The 9,366-nt window shown below is 34.8% G+C and overlaps 1 pseudogene; it reads right to left on the bottom strand.

Annotated features, from left to right (window-relative positions):
• Window positions 1-1,249: 1,249 nt before the first annotated feature.
• LOC149222191 (uncharacterized) lies at window positions 1,250-1,977 on the bottom strand (annotated as a pseudogene).
• Window positions 1,978-9,366: the final 7,389 nt, after the last annotated feature.

The following is a 9,366-nucleotide window of genomic DNA, read 5'->3' as shown; positions in this document are numbered from 1 at the left end:
AATTTTAATAAAATTGAGAAAAAATAGTAAATTTATAGATGAATGTTTTTGGGCTCCAGGTTTCCACAACCCATGGTTTTTCCCATGGTATTCTTCTCTAATCGTCAAATTACATTAAAAATAATAATAATAATAATTAATAATTGAAATAAAATTGAGATAAAATATTGAATTTACAGATGGAGGTTTTTGGGCTTTGGGTTTTCACATCCCATGGTTTTTCCAGTGGTATTCTTCTCTAATGTATCCTATTTAAAAGTATTCTTGGCTAATGTGAAACATTCATTGCAATAAAATATTTTAGCTAGATTAAATTAAATCCTAATATGTGGATGCATGTCTTCGAGGTAAAACTTGGGAAAAACAACATTGCTCACTCTGATACATAGCCTTCAAAGATTATATTTTTCCAGGTTGTTTTGTATGTTATTCATTTACTTTATACGTTTGAAATTTTACTCTTGAGTGTGAAGAGAGACACGAGCATGAAAAAATAAAATATGGCACATGCAGTCTTACATTTTATTTTATAGTTTTTTGTCAGCATTAAAATTTATTGGAGTTGGTCACTTTAGATTTTGTCAACCGTTGGTTTTAACCTCTGCATGAAAAATCACTAGAATATGTCTCTCAGATGTTCATAACAACTTAGTTTACATACAATTTTTATTGAGTTTTATTTAGGAGATCAAATGATAACATTAAAAATAAAATTAAACCAATGATAATTAATATCCTCGACTCTTGCAAAGACAAAGGTATATATTATTGTTGGGTTTTACGCTATAACATAGGAGTTTACTAGGTTTTATGATCTAACAACGGAGCTTCAAGTAGATTGTCTTAATTACCAAGCATATATATATATATATATATATATATATATATATATATATATATCAAACCAACCTAGATCCATCTTAACTTCGAATCTATTAAAAGTCGAGAGGGATCAAATCTCTCAAGGTGCAAATATTTCCTCAATTTTTGCACTCAAAAAATAGTTTTGGACCATAAGAGATTTGATCCCTCTCGGTGCTTTATAGATCTTAAATTAAGATGGATCTAGATTGGTGGATAACCCATAACCAAGTGATTACAATGTGCCAAAATCTAATGAAGACAAATATTTTGTATGGTTAACTCAATTGTGGGTTTGTGAATTATCCATAACCAAATTGGTGATGAAAAGCTTGGAGAGGAATTTTCGATATTCTTCTTCCTTTTAGCTCCAAGTTCTTGCTTTCCCTCACCATGTTGGTAAAGAAAGCCTTTTCTCGAGATACTCATCAAATTCTTTTACTTTCTTTGTTTAGGTATCATATTTTCAATCACTAGCCTTTGGGTCAATATTCTTTGCATTTGAAACTTTTCCAAGGAACCTAATTCCCTGTGATTGGTGCTTAGTTGTCACCTCTTTAGCATCACTAAGAGGCTTTTTCAAATCACCGGTAGATATTATTCTTGTAGTTTTGCAAAGCTTCTTGTTATTAGCATTATTTACCAAAGGATTCACCATATAAACCTATTGCAATCAATTGGATTACGAAATGTTGTCTTCGGACTTCCATCAATCATTTTTGCACGTTTTGTGGTATGCTTTTTTATGTCTTACCGAAATATGATATTGACAATATGCCCCACAATGGTGGTTTATAAATCACAGTGCATGGAATTCCATCCTTTTGCTTCACAACATAGTCCCAAGGAAGTTCCGAGTTTGAAAATTTGGTCAACTTCTAATACACTAAGAGAAAATTCATCTTGCTTGTCCTCAAGGGAAATTTTGGCATTAAATATTAATAAGATATTATCAGGTGATTCCTTCTAGTGACAGGTATAACAGAAATAGTAGTTTCATCAAGTGATCCTAATTTCCATACAGAGAAATTCTTCCTAGCCTTACTTAATTTGGGATTTCCTTTTTCCATTAGCACACCAATTGTTGCCTAACAACCCATAATTATCACCCATCATAGCAATTCTAATTTCATGAAAACTGATAAATCGAATTTCAGAAACCGAGTGTTCATACTCCCTGCTGACACCAATTGATTCTTGATGCACATACCAAAATATTTTTCAATTTTAATATCATTAGTCCAATGAGGTTTTGAAAAAATGTTGGGGTTTCTAGGACCTATGAGTAGGTGTATCTTTGATGGGTTTGGAAGAGAATCTTTGAAGGCTGACATTCCTGGAGGCTTTCCAATCTTCGGTCCATCTTCATCGAAAAAATAACTTGATGATGGAGAAGCATGGGGTGCTTAAAATACTTGATCCTCCTCCTCCCAATAGACTGGGTCCAAGGTTTTTAAGTGAAAGGAAGTTCATCCTTAGGGTTGTAAGCCCCTAGGGTGCATGTTTCTTAATGCAAATTTTAAAAAATAAAATTGTGTTGGAAAATGTAACTAGTTTCGATCTTCATAATTGTCATTGTACTCATGTCATTATATATATCATATGTTACAAGCAAAATAAGAAATAAAATTATTATTTTCAAGCATGGTTTCATGCTCTACTTGTATTGGTCAACTAGGTCAAGCATGCATTTCATGCTCCTAGGGTTTTTCAAGTCAAAAGAATATTTTTCTTGAGTTAAAAGAGTCTTTATCATTTGTATAATACCCTATTGGGAAAGTTGTAACATGTAAAATATATATTTTTTGAGTCTAGAAATGCATGAGCCTTTAAGCACAAGTCATCCCTACCAGCAACAAGTCGGCCTAGAGGAGGCTATTCGACCACATGAAAGATGTATATATATATATATATATATATATATATATATATATATATATATATATATATATATATATATATATATATATATATATATATATATATAGCCAGAGACGAAAGTGAGTCTCTGGAAGGAAGTACTAGTACTAACCTAAGAGAGACATGCCATAGCATGAAAATATTTGTTAGAAAAATAGTTCACATAACGATTGTTAAATCGAATACAACACACATTCAACTAGATGAGTACCAGAGCCATTGAAATAGTCCAATTTCTCTAGTACATATGAACACAACATATATTGTAAAAATTCCAAGAATAGTCCTAGAACATTCATGATACATGCATGAAAATGTGTTGCCTGATTGAGCTTCAATATTAGGTGAAAGATCTAATAACATAGTTACATTAGTGAGGCACTAGTTCCAATAGTGGAACATTAATTCACTTTTTGCTTCTCCAAATAATAGTTTTCTCTCCTATGACAATTAGAGAATCCAAGACTAGCTCTCCAAAGCTTAAGCCTCCAAAAGCCTTTTGCTTGAGTTATGAGGTTTATTTTATAACAAGAGGAATGACCTTTCATATCCTCATTACTCTTGAACTTCTAATGTTTCCTTTGGACTTATAAACAACTCTTGAACTTCTAAATTACCTTTGTACTTCTCTATGTGACTTTTGGACTTCTATACAACTCTTTTGTCCATATATGGCTATGTGACTCTTCATATTCCACATATGACTCTTGGACTTCCACACATTACATTTGATCCTTTTCTTGAGAATACATCATTACATTCCACATGATTATATGGCATGACACATGGACACATATTGACTATTATGATTACACTTGTACAAGTTACAACTTGACAATGATGACATTGACTTCATGATGAGGTGGCAATGCCAAGTTGTATTCATTGTTTCTTCATCTTGCATTCTTGTGGTAGACTTGATCTATGCTTCATCTTCATGAAAGATCCAATTTGTTGCTTATCCTTCACCCTCCAAAGGGTCTTTGATCAATATTGGAATACTCTGAGTCATCATACAATGTCATCTTTCTCTCTCGTTCCAGTATCTACTACATGTCTCCATGATAGCTCTCTTTTGTTCTTCTTCTCCACAGGTGTTTCGTTATGCTTTCTCCTTGCTATATGCTTTTAGCATAACCTTGTCATGCTAATAAGGTACTCTTACCAGTCAAAATCATTCATGACAAGGCAACATCAATCTTAAAATCATATATTCTATCATTATTTATCTCATGGAATGGTCATCTCATGATAGGCCTATGAGAAGGTTAAAAGAAGGAGGCTTGATTGTGAGGCATATTAAAGCTCATCGGTGGCTTAGGAAGGATCCATTTTTCATTTTTACTATGCTAAAGGCAATTAAAGGTAAAGTATCATAAGAGGCCTTCAAGGTATGCTCAAGCAAGAGATAGAGAGAACTCAAGGGAGCAGGTCGCGGGTTCGAAGCACGAAGGAGAATCATTCGTTGCTTCAAAGTGCACTTGTGCACTCAAGGGACAATGGAGGGTGAAGGGACGCACACTAAAGGAACAAGGGATCAAGCTTTGTGCCTTCCCAGTGTGATTGTGTACTCAAAAGGAACTAGGAGGGCGCAGTTATTCGAGTCAAAGGAGTGCGCTCAAATGGAGGCTTCAGTCTTTGTGACTGTACCAAGTACCCTAGGGGAAGATGGAAGGATGAAGGCTTCATGCCTCAAGAGTGTGCCATGCACCCTAAGGGAAGGATGAAGGATTCATGCTTCATGATTGTGTCATGCGCCCTAAGGCTTCGTGCTTCATGAGTGCACCATGCACCTTAAGGGAAGAGGGAAGGATAAACGCTTCGTGCTTCAAGAGTGCACCATGCACCCTAAGGGAGGGATGAAGGCTTCACGCTTTATGAGTGTGCTATGGGCCCTAAGGGAAGGATGAAGGTGTTATACTCTTGACCTGCAATAAGATTCAAAAATACCAAATATACGAAGAAACACAACCCAGAACACAGAACAAAATGAGAAATAACAACATGTATTTTATTATTCATAGATGAAAGCAATGTTCACTTGCCTCTTCGAGGGGGCAACCTCCAATAGAGCAGGGCTCAATTACAAAATAAGACACGACCTCCTCAATGGGGAGTCTCTATCCTTTATATAGGATTCATACATGCAATACCATGGGTCAGTACCATGGTTCTCTTAATACCATCTATCTAATACCATGGCCCATTTGCAACTAACTGTGGTCCCTTTCTTTAAATGCAGGTCAACCACTTACAATTATTAATATGGGCTTTATTGACTCTTTAACTAACTATAACTATGACTTGATCCTATTACATAAATAAGGGGGTTAGGGTTGCACCCTAACAGAAGGCTTCATGCTTCGTGACTACACCTCGTGCTTTTAAAGAGACAGAGCATCCTTTCTTTGTTGAATTACGCCTTGTTGTTTTGAAATGTGCTCCGTTGTTCCAAAGTGCACTCAGGATTGGGAGGGCGCAGTGCCCTCTAACAGTGGTTGCTTGTTCATCAAGAATGCACTTTTCACTGAGGGAGGCATCAAAAGGCTAGTTCATTTATCCTAGGAAGCAATAATGCACTTGTGAGAGGGAGGAGACCTTAGAAAATACTTATTGCGCAAGTATGGGACGAAAAGATGCATTAATGAGACTCATGAATAAGTTGCGCTCATCACCTAGTAGGAGGGCCAATGCCTTTACAACTTGCGTTGAGAAGGAGGAAAACATGAAGACAAAACATGAAAAATGTGAACAACCTTGAAAGAAACACATGCCAGAGGGAAGATAACATGAAAATTCATTTACTAAAGTGGAAGCAAGCAAAAGAGATAGTTGTAAACATGATGCTTGTGAAGGTAAAGGTGCGAAAAAGTGACAATTGGGAAAACTCATTGAACTAAAAGTACAATTGCAATCAAAATGAGGGAGAATGCCAATAAAAGTGTGCACTAACTGTCGACATGAGTTTAACATCACCCAAACACTATCTTGATGAACGGTGTTGTGCATGTTCAAGCTTTCATACAAGAAGTGTGCTTATGAATTCATCAAGGATTGGGCATGTGTAGGCAAGTGAATTTGACACTTAGAATCTTACATGAAGACAACTCAAACAAAAAAATTTGACCAACCATGAAGTGATCTTGGGATGATAGTTCGTAGGATCCTCCGTAGGCTCCAAAATTGACGTGTGGGAGAATTTTTTGAGGGTGTTGATCGCAACGTCAACACTTGGTGACACACTGGTAGAACTCCAGCTTCTCTATCTAGGTTTAATTATCTAGGTGCAAGATCTCATTCTTTCAGGAAGTATTGATTCATCTTGCAGATTATCTTGGCTTCCCTACTTATCCCGGTTAGATATATAGTCCCTTCCATTACCTTACTCGGTTGAACACATATCAAGGCTTGCCAAAACACAGTTGTTTTGATCTAGGAAAGGGTAATATATAACTATGATTTTAAGATAATAAGAGTATGAGTTTTCACCTCTGGTGTTGCTCCGCTTCCAGCAAGCATGGACAGTACCCTAGCGGAGTCACTACAATAACACAAGCATTGCTTCGCTGCCAGCAAGCCTGAATAGTACCCCATCAAATTTACTTGTTTCACCTCTTTGTGTAGGAAGCCTTTCTCTTCTTTCACCCTTTATTTATTTTATTTATATAACTATGCTTAAGAACTTATTTTTTTCATGAATGGAAGAAAGATCCCGACTTATTGAGAGAAGGAGAGGTTTTTCCTTCATAGAAGGTAGTATAGACCTCTAATATTATTTTTCTTGCTAATTGATTTTCCCCTTACCTTTATCTACTTGATTGGATCAACAAGAAAACATTATTACTTACAATGTGAAGTTGAGGAATGAGGATCCTAGAATCAACAAGAAAATGTTATTACTTACATATTTCATGTAAAGTCTTGTAAAACAAACACGAAAGAAAAGAAAAAACAAAGCAACAACAAAAAAAATGAGAGATAAAGCAAATGGAGACTGGACCCAGAAGCATCATGTAAGACAAAGATACGAAAACAAAATAGATGTAAAGACTAGATGGAGAGTAGGAAAGAAGGTAGATGCAATGCAAAGGAAAATAAATGCAACTAAGCCTACTCCTAATGTAACAATCTAGAAGCTCTGTGCTAAGTGTAGTGATATTTCCAATGAATCCATCGTAATAAGTCTAGACTTTCAAACACAAAGATAAGAGAAATTACAACCGGTATATGATAATGTGCAATAGAAAATACATAAGCTTGAAAATATTGCACAAAACATTAAAGGTCTTTCTTAAAAGAAGAAATATGTGTCACAACACTTGACTTTACCCAATCTACAACCTTACATCTTTTATAAGAACAAAAATCATACAAACCTCTACAACTCCTTGTGAAAGCACCTGCATTTGTGTTGTCCTTGTTAGCAAACATCAAGAAATATAGAAATATGTTCTTAGAAAATGGGCTTACTAAGTAAGATGACTCCAACTGATTATAGATTGGATCATGAAATTCAAAACAATCCTCTCATAGATCTTGAAACCCTTGAGAGAAACAATTTGTAGTTAATAACACAGAATTAGGATGAGAATCTTCAAGGGAATATAAATTTGATCATATTCAAAAATCTTGTCAAGATAATGAGGACCTGACATAACCATCAACAAAGGCTAAAGTGCCTCAACTACTTGACAAGTGTCTAAATATTGAGATGATAAACCATAAAGATCAGTTGATGTAAAACAACCATCATTAGGTACAATAGTGGGAAAATGATCAATTGAATAACAATTGTTAGAACAAGAACCATGATCAGATGGACTAATTAAGGCATAAGATTCTCGGTTAGGAAACATCAAAGATATATCAGTTTGAACAACTTTACAAATGCTTCGAATGAAAGAATCATCTTCCTCATATGTTGAATGTGAAAAACCATCTACTTTTGATTGGTTACAAATTGGACTGACATCATAATCATTAAAAAGGAATGCCAATATGGCAAACACATGAAACCAGTCGAGATGTAGTGGATGAAAAAGAGGAACTTGATTCAACAAATAACACAAGCATTCATTGACACTAAAGAGGATATCTGGTGCCATGAAGAAAATAATTAGTATCAGAATATTCACAAGAAGGATTAGGATCTTATTACTTTCAAAAACATCTTATAGGTATGAATCCTTCGCCCACTAATAATATTCAAACTTATTAACTTCATAGCTATATTCATTCATGAAAGGTACGCATTCCAAACCTAAGTTTGAAATAAGATATTTGCATTAAGATTAACTAACTGAAACATAATCTTCAATCCGATCAGAAACTGAATCTTGAAATTTAAAAGAGTTATATCGAAAATAGGAAACATCTTTCAATAATGAATTTGCATTCAGTGAAAACATGCAAAGAAAATAAATTTGTGAGAAAACTCAAATTTGACTTAGTTCAAGGATCTTACTAGAGTCACGAGAACCTAACATAACCATAAATGGAATTTGAAGTGTCTCGACTTCCTGGAAAGTCTTGGAACTTTCAAAGATTGTAGAATGGCATATCGAAGATTGGATCAGATCATGCATGGTACATGGAGAGCTACCATCAGTAATTTCAACTAGATTATTACAATCCAAATGGAAATCATCTACATCACTAATTTGGTTAGAACTTACATCTTCAATAAACAAATTACCTAGGTCATAAGGTTCTTATAATTACACATTTAAGGATGGACAAATTGAATGAATTTTTTAAGTAACCTAAATAGGATAATTTTCTTCATGAAAAATTAGAAATGACAAGGAATGGAAAGAATACATGATAAGTTGATTACTTACTCCTTCATCCTGGATGACTTCACTTCCTTGTTACACTTCATATTTCTTCTTATCGGGTGGGAGATCTAAGGAACAAGCCACAAAAGAAATAAGACACAAAGAACAAGGAGTTGAGGAGAAGCTTCCATGAGAAAATATCCCTTGACTGAAACAGATTCAAGATTTAAATCTTTCAAAACAAAGTTTTATTGAGAAATCGTAAGATCAAAAGGTGCACTTGGATAACCATCATTACAGACAATAATCAAGTCGGAATCAACAAAATGAAGGTTTTCCAAGACTTCAGATTGATTAAGCAAATCAGATTCATTTTATTCATCACCGAGATTGCTAGATTCAAAATCAACCAAGGATGGGAGAGCATTTTCTTGAAATGGAGGATTTTGAAAAAGAGAAGAAAGCTCAAAATAATCCTCACTTTCTTGCTCCTCTACCTGTTAAATGTGACTACCTTGCTCCTTATCACTATTTAGATTGGAAAATTGAAAATCAGGCAGATCAAGGGGCAAGAGGTTATGAAAATGAGGTCGTAGAGAAGGACAAGAATAAAATCCAAATTCAAGGCTGGGGTTATGTGTTTTAATATCAACTTGACATATCATAGGATTGTCTGTCATGTCCCTTCTCAAATGTATTATTAACAGGGTGCAACAACAAATTTTTGGCATCATTTTTGGCTTAGGAGGAGGACCCCACATGCAAAACTTAGGAACTATAGGGAATTTGACTTTATTTATGGTAGCTA

Source organism: Pinus tabuliformis, chromosome Q (assembly GCF_031772625.1).
Source record: "Pinus tabuliformis cultivar Carrire ecotype Pingquan chromosome Q, CPIR1, whole genome shotgun sequence".
NCBI lineage: Eukaryota > Viridiplantae > Streptophyta > Pinopsida > Pinales > Pinaceae > Pinus > Pinus tabuliformis.
Note: the sequence above shows the minus strand (reverse complement) of the source record. Positions and strands in the feature narration are given on the sequence as shown.